Source organism: Sceloporus occidentalis, unplaced genomic scaffold (assembly GCF_023333645.1).
Source record: "Sceloporus occidentalis isolate IW3139 unplaced genomic scaffold, rSceOcc1.0.p SCAF_22, whole genome shotgun sequence".
NCBI lineage: Eukaryota > Metazoa > Chordata > Lepidosauria > Squamata > Phrynosomatidae > Sceloporus > Sceloporus occidentalis.
The window spans coordinates 11866001-11876402 of record NW_028317002.1 but is presented as its reverse complement, the minus strand read 5'-3'; the positions used below and the strand labels follow the sequence as shown (position 1 = coordinate 11876402).

Here is a 10402-nt window from a genome sequence, read left to right as displayed (position 1 = left end):
TGCTGTAAAGACTGCTTTCAAAATGATCATTAAATAAAATGCAAAGTCAGTGAACAGAAGAAAAATCTAAATCAAATCAGTTTTTGGTGTGAGCACCCTTTGCCCTTCAGAACAGTATCGGTTCTTCTAGGTTAGCTTGCACACGGCAGGTAGGTTGAGAACTAACCACAGTTCTGTGGACTTAGGCCGCCTCGGTTGCTTCTCTCTTCATGTAATCCCAGGCAGAACTGATAATACTGAGATCTTGACTTTTTGAGGGCCATACCATCGCTTTGAGGATTTCTTGTTCTTTAAGCTGAAGATGGTTCTTAATGACTTCTGCTGTATGTTTAGGGTTGTCATGCTGCAGAATACATTTGGGGCCGAGATGTCTCCCGGATGGTATTGCATGATTGATAAGTGTCTGCCCGTACATCTCAGTATTGAGGAGACCATTATGACAAAAGCTTTGCAGAAATGCTATCCCAAAACTTGCAAGGAACCTTCACCATGCCTCACCGTTGCCTGCAAATACTCATTCTTGTACTGCTCTCCAGCACTCCTGCAAGCAACCTGCCTTTTGCTACGGCCAAATATTTTTAAATCAGTCCAGAGCACCGGCTGCCATTTTTTTGCACCTCTGTTCCTATGTTTTTCTACATAGTTGAGTCACTGGTCTTTTCCCACATTGGAGGTATGGCTTTTTGGTCTTCCATAAAGACCACTTTTGACAAAACTTTCCCCGTGCAGTAGATGTGTGTACCAGGGTCCCACTGTTCTGCCAATTCTGAGCTGATGGCACTCCTGGATGACTTCTGTTTGCCAAGTGTCTTTCATCTGCTGCAGTTTCCTTGGCTGACCACTGTGTATGGTCCTCAACATTCCCTGTTTCCTTGCTTCTTTAAAAGAGCATGAACAGAACTTGCTGATGGAATAGAGCTACCCTGTGTCATGATGCTGTGCGTAGTCTTGCCATGGTGAATGACTTTTTTCATTACACTGTCCAACGTAACCTCACCTTGTTAATACGTTTGGCTGTTCCTCATCCAGTTTTATTCCTCCTATGCAGCTGTTTTTTTTCTGTTAATGATTGTGTTTTCACCTACATATTAAATTGATGATCATTAGCACCTGTTTGGTAGAATTCTTTAATCATACACATAACTATGCCTAAATCCCTGACTTTGTGCAAGTGTATTTACAAGAATTGAGGCATTTTGTTAAATGATAAAGATAAACTAACATGTCTAGTTTTGAAAGCATTCTTACTTCACAGCATTTTTTCACACCTTCCTAAACCGTTTGCACAGTACTGTATGACTTTTTATTTGTCTCCTTTAATTTGAAGTCTGTTGTAAATAAATCTTTTTTACGTGTATATGTAGTTTGCTATGAAAATATATACTTGCTTTGGTTTGTTTCTTTTTAATGTAATGTATAAAGGTAACCAAACTGCCGGTGTAATTGTTTAATTTGATGGTTTATAGGTCTTTCAGATCTTTAGGTCTCCATTTGCCAAGCAATGTTTTTTTAAACTATTGTGTTTTAAAATTGAGTTTTTTGGTTCACCTGGTCATCTTAACATGAAACAGAAACCATGTAATAGAAATTCTGCATGTACAAGATGCCCTTATGGAAGTACCGGTATGTCCAGTATAAAATACGGTGGCCTGCTCCAGTGCGTGCCACATCCGACCTTTCCTTGTTCAGGGTGACTGCATTGCATGCAAGGTAATTTAGTGTAGTGTCCAGAAAACCAAAACAAATCCAATGCATGTGGGGTGTTTCTGTAATCTAGAGATGCACCCTTGCATTTCTCTGCCATAATACATAACCTGTGCAAAAAAACTCCTAAGCAACAAAGTGTTGGTGAAAAAAGTGCAGGAAATTATTTCTACGGCCAACTTTGGCAATGGTTGGGGGCCAAACGGCTGCATAAAAACATTTCCAGAAATACATACTTTTGTGAGTATTTCTTGATTTCTTTTTTACATAGTTATATAGGCTGAAAAAAGACATGTGTCCATCAAGTTCAGCCTTTCCTATATCTGTTAATTTATTGCTGTTCATCCAGATGAGGCAAAAAAACCCAGTTTGGCTCTTTCCAATTTTGCACTAACCAGGGAAGAAATTGAACTGAGTACAGCAGGAATGAGCATTTTGTTGTAAAACATAGACTCATATATCCACAGAACTGCATTAACATAAATCAACAGATGCATGTATTCAACCCAACCTTTAATCCCCAGGCAGCAATCCTATTGATGGGATTAGTTACACAATGGAGTTCCTACCTGTGCTATCTGTTTGACAGCCAGGCTGGAGCCATCTCTGAGTACCTTGGAGCCCTGTATGACAGGTCATTCTGTCACACTTTACATTTATCTACATTAAATTTAATCTGCCATTTGTGTGCCCAGTCCCCCAGTCTATCTAAATCCCTCTGCGGAAAAGTAATATCCTGCTCACATTGTATTACCCGACGGAAACATGACTTGCAACGCCTATTGCAAGGTCATTTATAAATATGTTGAATAAAATTGGTCCCAGGACAGAACCCTGAGGAACACCACTTACTACTTTTGTCCAGCTTGAAAATGTACCATTTATGTCAACTCTCTGTACTCTATCACTAAGCCAATGTTCAACCCAAGAACAAGAATTTGTATCTAGACCAATTTCCTTCGGTTTCAATACTAACCTATTGTGTGGAACCGTGTCAAACGCCTTGGCAAAATCCAAGTAGATTACATCCGCTGAAACACCCTGATCTACACTTCTACTTTACTTCTTCGTAGAATGCAATTAAATTAGTTTGACATGACCTTGTTCAAAATTAGAGTTGCACAACCATAATACCAAATGTTTACTAAAAGTTCAACCGTTTTGAAACCATAATGTAGACCTTATAATATGTGCCTTATAACTGCTGGAAAAGCATGGACATTCTATAAAATGTAGGTATTTCTGAAATCAGGAAACCTGAATTGATACCTTTTAAAGGTATTTTCTGTCAATTTAACTAATTTTTCATGAAAAATGTGGGCTTTTTTTTCCTATTTTTTTTTAACTAAATTACTAATTCCAAATTTTCAGATAATCATGTAAGTATGGTATCAAAAGTAAGTTCTTTCTTCTGGAACCCTCCCCCATATATACCTTACATGGATACACTATTCACAGGAAAGGGGAATAATGGTTGAACCCTCATATTTCAAAAATTGTAAGATTGCTCTGGGACTTAAGGCACCAAAAAGCAAACACAGACGCCTGTGGAAAGCTCGCGCTCGGGGGAAAACATTTCCTCGTTTTTGACGAAATTTGTATGTCTCTGCCTTTTCTTCGGATGAAATTCGTCCGTTTTCAGAAATCCAATTCGTCCGTCCAGGTTGGCATGGAAACAAGAAATAAACACGTAGAAGTTTTCGTTCCTTTTACGAAATGGTAAAATTCGGCACGAAAACACATTCGTACTAAAATGAATGCGCAGGTCTACCAAAAACCCCTGAAACTGAAGAGGTTAAACCAGGGATCCCAACAATCTCTGCTTAATGCTACGTTGACACATGCCTGAGAGCACATTTCAGGGACACAGTAGGTATTTAATGGGATTAATAAAGCATGCATAATGTGTAATAGTCTCATACTACATCACTACATAAAGCGTAATATACTGGATCATTAAGAAAATACGTAAACCAAAACAAGACTGAAATACTTACATGTTAGTGCAATAATTTAAATTCTGGAGACACACACAAACACTTTATATGATGTGCAGTCATCTCCTTTTTAGCTTTTTTTATGTCTTTCACTATAATCATTTACATTTTACCCACAGGCTAAAGATAAATTACCGTATTCTCTCATTCATCTTATAATCAGACCTCAAATAGAGGTCTAGCTATAAGACTAAGATCCAGATCCCCCGCAGTGCTGCAGGAGACCCGGATCCTCCTCTCTTGCAGCAGTGAACGTCTGCAGACAACCTCCGCTGCTGCTGCCCGGCACTTCCGGTCCTATAGTCGTTCAAACAATGCCTTAAGACCCTCTCCTCCAATACTTATACTAGTGAGGCTGGTCCATCCCTAACAGTGGTACTTTTACCTCTTGTGTAATACATCCTAACACCCAGGGCCGGCCTTTGGGGTGTGCGACCTGTGCGACCGCACAGGGCGCCACACTCCAGGGGGCGCCGCCGCCGCGGGGTCCTCCTCTGCCGCCGCCGCTGCCGCCGCAGGGTCCTCCGCCGCCGCGAGGTCCTCCTCCGCCGCTGCCGCCGCGGGGTCCGCTGCCGCCCCCTCTGCACCTAAATGAAAACATTGTTGGGTTTTTTTTTGTTGGTTTTTTTAACTTTATTTAACATCCTCCATGTTAAATAAAGTTTTTTTTTACTTTATTTAACATGGAGGATGTTAAATAAAGTAAAAAAAACAACAACAACAAAAAAACAACAATGTTTTCATTTATGTCCCGGGCAGGGGCGCCGAGTGGTTACCAGGACTCCTCAAGGTAAGTTAGGATAAGGAGAAGTAGGGAGAGGGGGGGGGATAGTTTGAAGGCACAAGGGGGGTAGTTTGAAGGGGCATGGGGGGTAGTTTGAAGGCACAGGGGGGGTAGTTTGAAGGGGCAGAGGGGGGGTAGTTTGAAGGGGCAGAGGGGGGATAGTGAGGGGGGGCGCCAGAGAAGTAGTTCGCACAGGGCGCCGTAACACCTAAGGCCGGCTCTGCTAACACCCTCTAGATTGTAAGCTCATTTGAGGAGGGTCTTCCACACACGTGTTGTTATGTCCTGTCTACCCTTTGTACAGGGCTCCAGAATTTGATGGCGCTATACAACACAATAAATAATACAATAAATGTATATATTATCATATAGATGGATGTCCATAGACTTGGCACTGTCTGTAACCTTGCTGTCACAAGGGGGCACTAAGTCACTCTTAGCTAAGAAACAGTGATCCCCCTTGATATTATACACAAACATATGTTTACTGTATATGAGCAGCTGCAAAATACCTATTCGAGAAAATGCAAACTTAAACACAAGTTTACACAAACATATGAATAACATGAATAGAAAGTTTAATGAGCTCAACGATGTTTACAAGGAAACTCATGGTTGCCAAGACTGCACATTATTCTTTTATATGTTTTTTTTTGCTTGTGATTAGACTAATTTGATACAATAACACTTTGCTACAGGTATGACGTATTAAACCATTTTCCCCTGTTCTGCTGCAAAATTACCAAGCCTTTTATAAATAGGATAGCTTTAGGCCGTTTACAAGTTTGCCTGAAATGCCCTCATTGTAATTAACCAATTATAAACAGTAGTGTATAAAGACATCCGGATCTGAATGTGTTAATATTACCGACATTCATAATACTGTTGGACATATAAATTTCGTAAATTATACTTTGCGGAAGCTAAATAAACCGTAGCCGGCAGGATTCGAACCTGCGCGGGGAAACCCCAATGGATTTCAAGTCCATCGCCTTAACCACTCGGCCACGACTACTTGATATTTGGTGCACGAGAAAAAACTTTCCAAATTATCGTCGAGAACAATTTAAAACGGCGGAAAAATTCGGTCAGAGGAAAATGCCTGATGGGGTGACCCCGATTCCCATCCGTATTTTCTGGGCTTGTTCAACAAGAGCTGAATTTATGCGCCTTTACCGTTAATACAGCTTTCAAAGCACTTTAAAATCTCTGAAGTAATTACACGCGTTGCAAAAAAAACGTTCTAAGCATGAAGCTCTCCAAACGACGAGACGCACACCTTTACACAATACTTAAGCTAATAAAAATAAGAACAATGAAAATAGAAAAAAAAAGTGATCACCTGGTTATATTTTACTTCAGAAAAACTACATTTCCCAGAAATACCCACGTCTTTTTTGCAGAGCTTACGTTACAGTCGCACATAATGACGTCAGGAGGGAGCTATAAATTCACTTCGTGCGACTTGTTCTTTCTTTCATTCACGCGGCATGGAGCGGATGGGGTTGTTTGGGGCCGTGGCTCTGTCCTTTCCGGCGGCTTTGGGGCCTTCTCGCAGGCCTGGCTTCGGATAGGTATTCACCTTTATCGTTATCTTTCCCCACGTGCGTTCCTTAGCTCTTAATCCGATGTGTTCTGAGGATGGTGGCGCGGTAATACTGCAAGTACGGGTGGGATGGAGTCTTTTTTTTTTGTTGTAGATTGTTATTTTGACAGTTAAACCTTAAATTTGAAAGCTTTGCTATGAGCACGTTATAGGGCTGTTTGTCATGGCACATACTGGTTACGCTTATATATAACTAAGGGTTCCGGTGCAAATTACGTAAACGCTGTGTGCAGGAGTCAAGGCTTCTTCAGGTTTCCGTCCGTTTTTCAGTCGTTTGCGAACTAAGCAAGCTTATGAAATATGTATATAATCTCTGAATATCTAGCCTGTTGTAAATCGTGCTGTTGATGTGAAGTGTTAACCTTATGTCTGTCTTCAGACTCATTGTGATGTAACATGGCTGAATTCTGAGATGCTGTTGGCATTGCTGCCACACAAAGGCCTGTCACAAAGGTAAATGTTAAATCTATTTAAGCATCAACCTGTGGCTTGCAAAATGTTCACTGTGGAGATGGGCTTCAGTTGCCTTATCTATACATCACTTTACGTGTTAGTGCATGTTTTAAATGAAGGCCTAATAAGCCTATCTATAGATTTTTTAATTTTTTTCGGAAATGTTGCAACGTGTTGACAGGCGCATTTAATGTCTAATCACTTTGCTTTAGTAGCTGACTGATCTTGGATAGTAACTGTGTGCATGTTGGATTCTTAAAGTACGTGCATCAGGGTCATGTTCTGGTGGAAGTTAACACTGAGTTTGAACAATTTAGGTGACCAATGAAGAGTAAATATAGTGAATGTCTGAAAGCATTAGTACCAGAATCTGGCTGTGATGACAAACTTGCCCTCACTGCGAACACTTGTTCAATGATGAGAACAATGTCGTACTCAACTTGATCTGAGCCATAATAGTACTTGGTAGTTGTACCAAGTCATGGGTGAACTTCATTGAACTTTTCTTTTTATTCCCCCTTCAGCATGCCTGTGAGGATTCCGTCCCAAAGAACAAAAAAAGGTAAGAATCTTCACTTGGCTGATCTAATATCACATGCAGTTTGTTTGGACACTCGTCTGATAATGATGACAAACTTGCCCTCACTGAGAACGTTGTTCTATAATGAGAACTCCAAATGTACTCAACTGAACCAGATGTGTAGACTAAGCCTGCAGCTGTGGTCTGGTCTGAGCTTGTAGGCTATGGGTGTTAACAACTTTTTTCTTTCAGGGCTGAAGTGAAGATTTTGTTCATCTTTCCCAGAGTGCTTTGCAAAACATGGTTTGCACACCGGTAGCAGTGTTTCCTGTGTCCCTAAAGTGATCAATAAGGAATACCTGGAATCTCTGCTGGAGCTGGTGGCTTAATGTAGCAAAATCTAACAAGTAATTTGGAAACATTTTGAAAATGTTAATGTAAAACTTTTTAAATAAAAGATGGATGAAGGTGTCAATGTGTCACTCAATTCACTAATAATCAAATGACAAAGGGCTTGTGTACTCTTCAGACATTCACTCAGTATCCAGGTCTTGCGACTTCTAGTGTCTTGAATTCAGTTTATGCCAAGGTGTACAAACTATCTGAAAAGGCTGCGGGAAAAGTGCCGCGGCTATACTGGGGATAGTTGTATACGATTAACAAACGGGGCATATTATCCTGGAGATGTGATATGTATGGAGTTTAACCTCTCGGTAAACCTCGTCTCTAGCTCATTTAAGTTTTCTTAAACCTTTATAGTGTAAGAGGTTGGTGCATTTTTCCTGCTGTTGGCTGTACCTATTTTAAATCATGTGGGGGGGGGGGGGGAATGAGAATCATTTACCCTGAAATCCAAAACTAAAGAGGTCACATTCTTTTGCCAGCTGCATGAAACACTTATATTTTTGTGGCACATGGGAGTGCACTTCATGATCCCTGGTGACAGGGTTCAGCCTTCTATCACAAATAGTTCTGGTAAAAACAAATGCATGGCATCTGTTGCAATGGTACCAAACTGCAATATTGGGCTGCCTGTCATGGGCCAACATCAGCCTAAAGGATTCAAAGATGGCAGCTGGCCGCTACAAATGTCTTCACTCAATTGCTGCATGACATCCATGAATGAAGCTTGCATGCAAATCAAATGAAATACTGCAAAGGTCATGTCATTTGTTAGCATGTTACCTAGCTGTGCTCACCTAGAAGAGTTTTTTCTTTAAACTAGTTTATTAACCCCTTGCTGACAATTGCTGGTCCGGGCACGTCACGGAAATTCATGTCGATAACGACAAATGAAGTGCCAGGACCGGCACGTCATTAAACGGGTGCAGAAAGCGATCTATTTTCGCTTTGTGCACCGAAACGGCGTTGCTGTAATGCCTCGACCTCGAGGCATTCAGCAACGCCATTATCGGCACAAAGGGGCCATCTCTGGCCCCCCCCCCGGGCGTCAACATCCGCCATACTTTGTATGGCGGCGGACGCCCGTTTTAAAAGCGTTTAGGAGGCGATCAACGATCGCCTCCTAAACTTAAATGGTGTCGCTGGAATGCCTCGATCAGGAGGCATCCAGCGACACCAAACACTTACCTGGGGATGGACTGTGACCGCTCCGGAGAGCGGTCACAGCCGCAGCTGCCGGTGATCTTCGCCATCTGCAAGATGGCGGCGGTCCGGGAAAATTCAATACAGAAAAACAAAGTCTAAAAAGTTCGCTAGACGGTCTCCAGACCCTCTAGAGAACTCTGGCTCCACTTGCAGGTTGAATATAGGTACTGCATTCAACCATGCAAGTCAATGGAGCTCAGCTTTCTAATCAGTGTGATTAGAAAAAATAAATTAAAAATAAAATAAAATTAATAATTAGAAAAAAAATAGTAAAAAACCAGTAAAATGTAAAAATTTCCCACTGATGTCACTGTCAGGGGAACCTTCAAGTTGAAAAAAAATGTAAAAAAAATTAAAAAAAAAAATATATAAAAAATATATTTTTGTGAGCAAGTCCTAAAATTAGCATATTAGCTTAAAACAATTCTCGCATGGAAAGAGTTAAAATACTGGCATATTAAATGCCCATGGGGTGTCTACTTTTAAAAAATGTATGATTTGATGGGGTAAATTGAATTGGCCGGGTTCAACAAGGTCCCAATTAACACGGCGGGAAGGATGGCCACACATCTAATTTCCAATTAGAAAAATGCACACGTACCAAATGTGGCCTTTTAGTTCCCCCCAAAAATGACAAACCCATGCATGTGGGGTATCACTGTACTCAGGAGATGTTGCTGAACACATATTGGGGTGTCGTGTGACAGCGGCATATACCAGGAGCTGTAAATTCATACATAAAGTAGGTGTGTGTGGGAAAAATACACACACAAAAATACTACTGCAAACTTTAAAAAAATGCTGGTGGTAAAATGTGTGCATGCAAAGAGTTCAAATACCAGCATTTAAAATACCCTGGGGTGTCTAGTTTTCAAAAATATATGGTTTTGTTGGGCACACTGAAATGGCCCGGCTCAAAGATGTACCAAATAGGGCATGGGCAGTGGATCCCCAAATGCCAAAGTTCAACATTGAAAAATGTGCATGCCCCAAATGTGGCTCTTTTGCCCCCGAACAGCCAGGCAAAATCATTCATGTGGGGTATCACTGCGCTCAGGAGATGTTGCTGAACACATATTGGGGTGTTTTGTGATAGTGACATATACGATTACTTTTTAATTCATACCTGAAGTAAAATGTGTGTGACAAAACAAATGGAAAAAAATGACTATCACAAAGTTTGACAAAGACTGGTGGTAGATATGGTGCATGGAAAGAGTTAAAATACTAGCATTTGAAATACCCTGGGGTGTCTAGTTTTCAAAAATATATAGCTTTATTGGGCACACTGAAATGGCCCGGCTCAAAGATGTACCAAATAGGGCATGGGCAGTGGATCCCCAAATGCCAAAGTTCAACATTGAAAAATGTACATGCCCCAAATGTGGCCCTTTTGCCCCCAAACAGCCAGGCAAAATCATTCATGTGAGGTATCGCTGTACTCAGGAGATGTTGCTAAACACATATTGGGGTGTTTTTTGATAGTGACATATACCAGAACCTGTTTATTTATACCTAAAGTAAAATGTGTGTGAAAAAACAAATGCAAAAAAATTACTACCATAAAGTTTGACAAAGGCTGATGGTAGAATAAGTGCTTGGAAAGGGTTAAAATACCAGCATTTGGAATACCCTGGGCTGTCTAGTTTTCAAAAATATATGACTTGATGGGGTAAATTGCATTGGCCGGCTTCAAAGATACCCGAAATGGCACATGGGGGGAAGAATTA

The 10402-nt window shown here is 40.9% G+C and overlaps 3 non-coding genes across 3 annotated transcripts; 2 read left to right on the top strand and 1 right to left on the bottom strand.

Moving 5' to 3' along the window:
* Positions 1-5418: 5418 nt before the first annotated feature.
* Positions 5419-5500, bottom strand: TRNAS-UGA (transfer RNA serine (anticodon UGA)). The gene has a single exon. It is a non-coding gene; the product is annotated as a tRNA-Ser (tRNA).
* Positions 5501-6913: 1413 nt separating this feature from the next.
* On the top strand, positions 6914-6999 carry LOC149301039 (small nucleolar RNA SNORD103/SNORD85). Its single transcript, XR_016272271.1, has one exon. It is a non-coding gene; the product is annotated as a small nucleolar RNA SNORD103/SNORD85 (small nucleolar RNA).
* Positions 7000-7161: 162 nt separating this feature from the next.
* On the top strand, positions 7162-7241 carry LOC149301038 (small nucleolar RNA SNORD103/SNORD85). Its single transcript, XR_016272270.1, has one exon. It is a non-coding gene; the product is annotated as a small nucleolar RNA SNORD103/SNORD85 (small nucleolar RNA).
* Positions 7242-10402: the final 3161 nt, after the last annotated feature.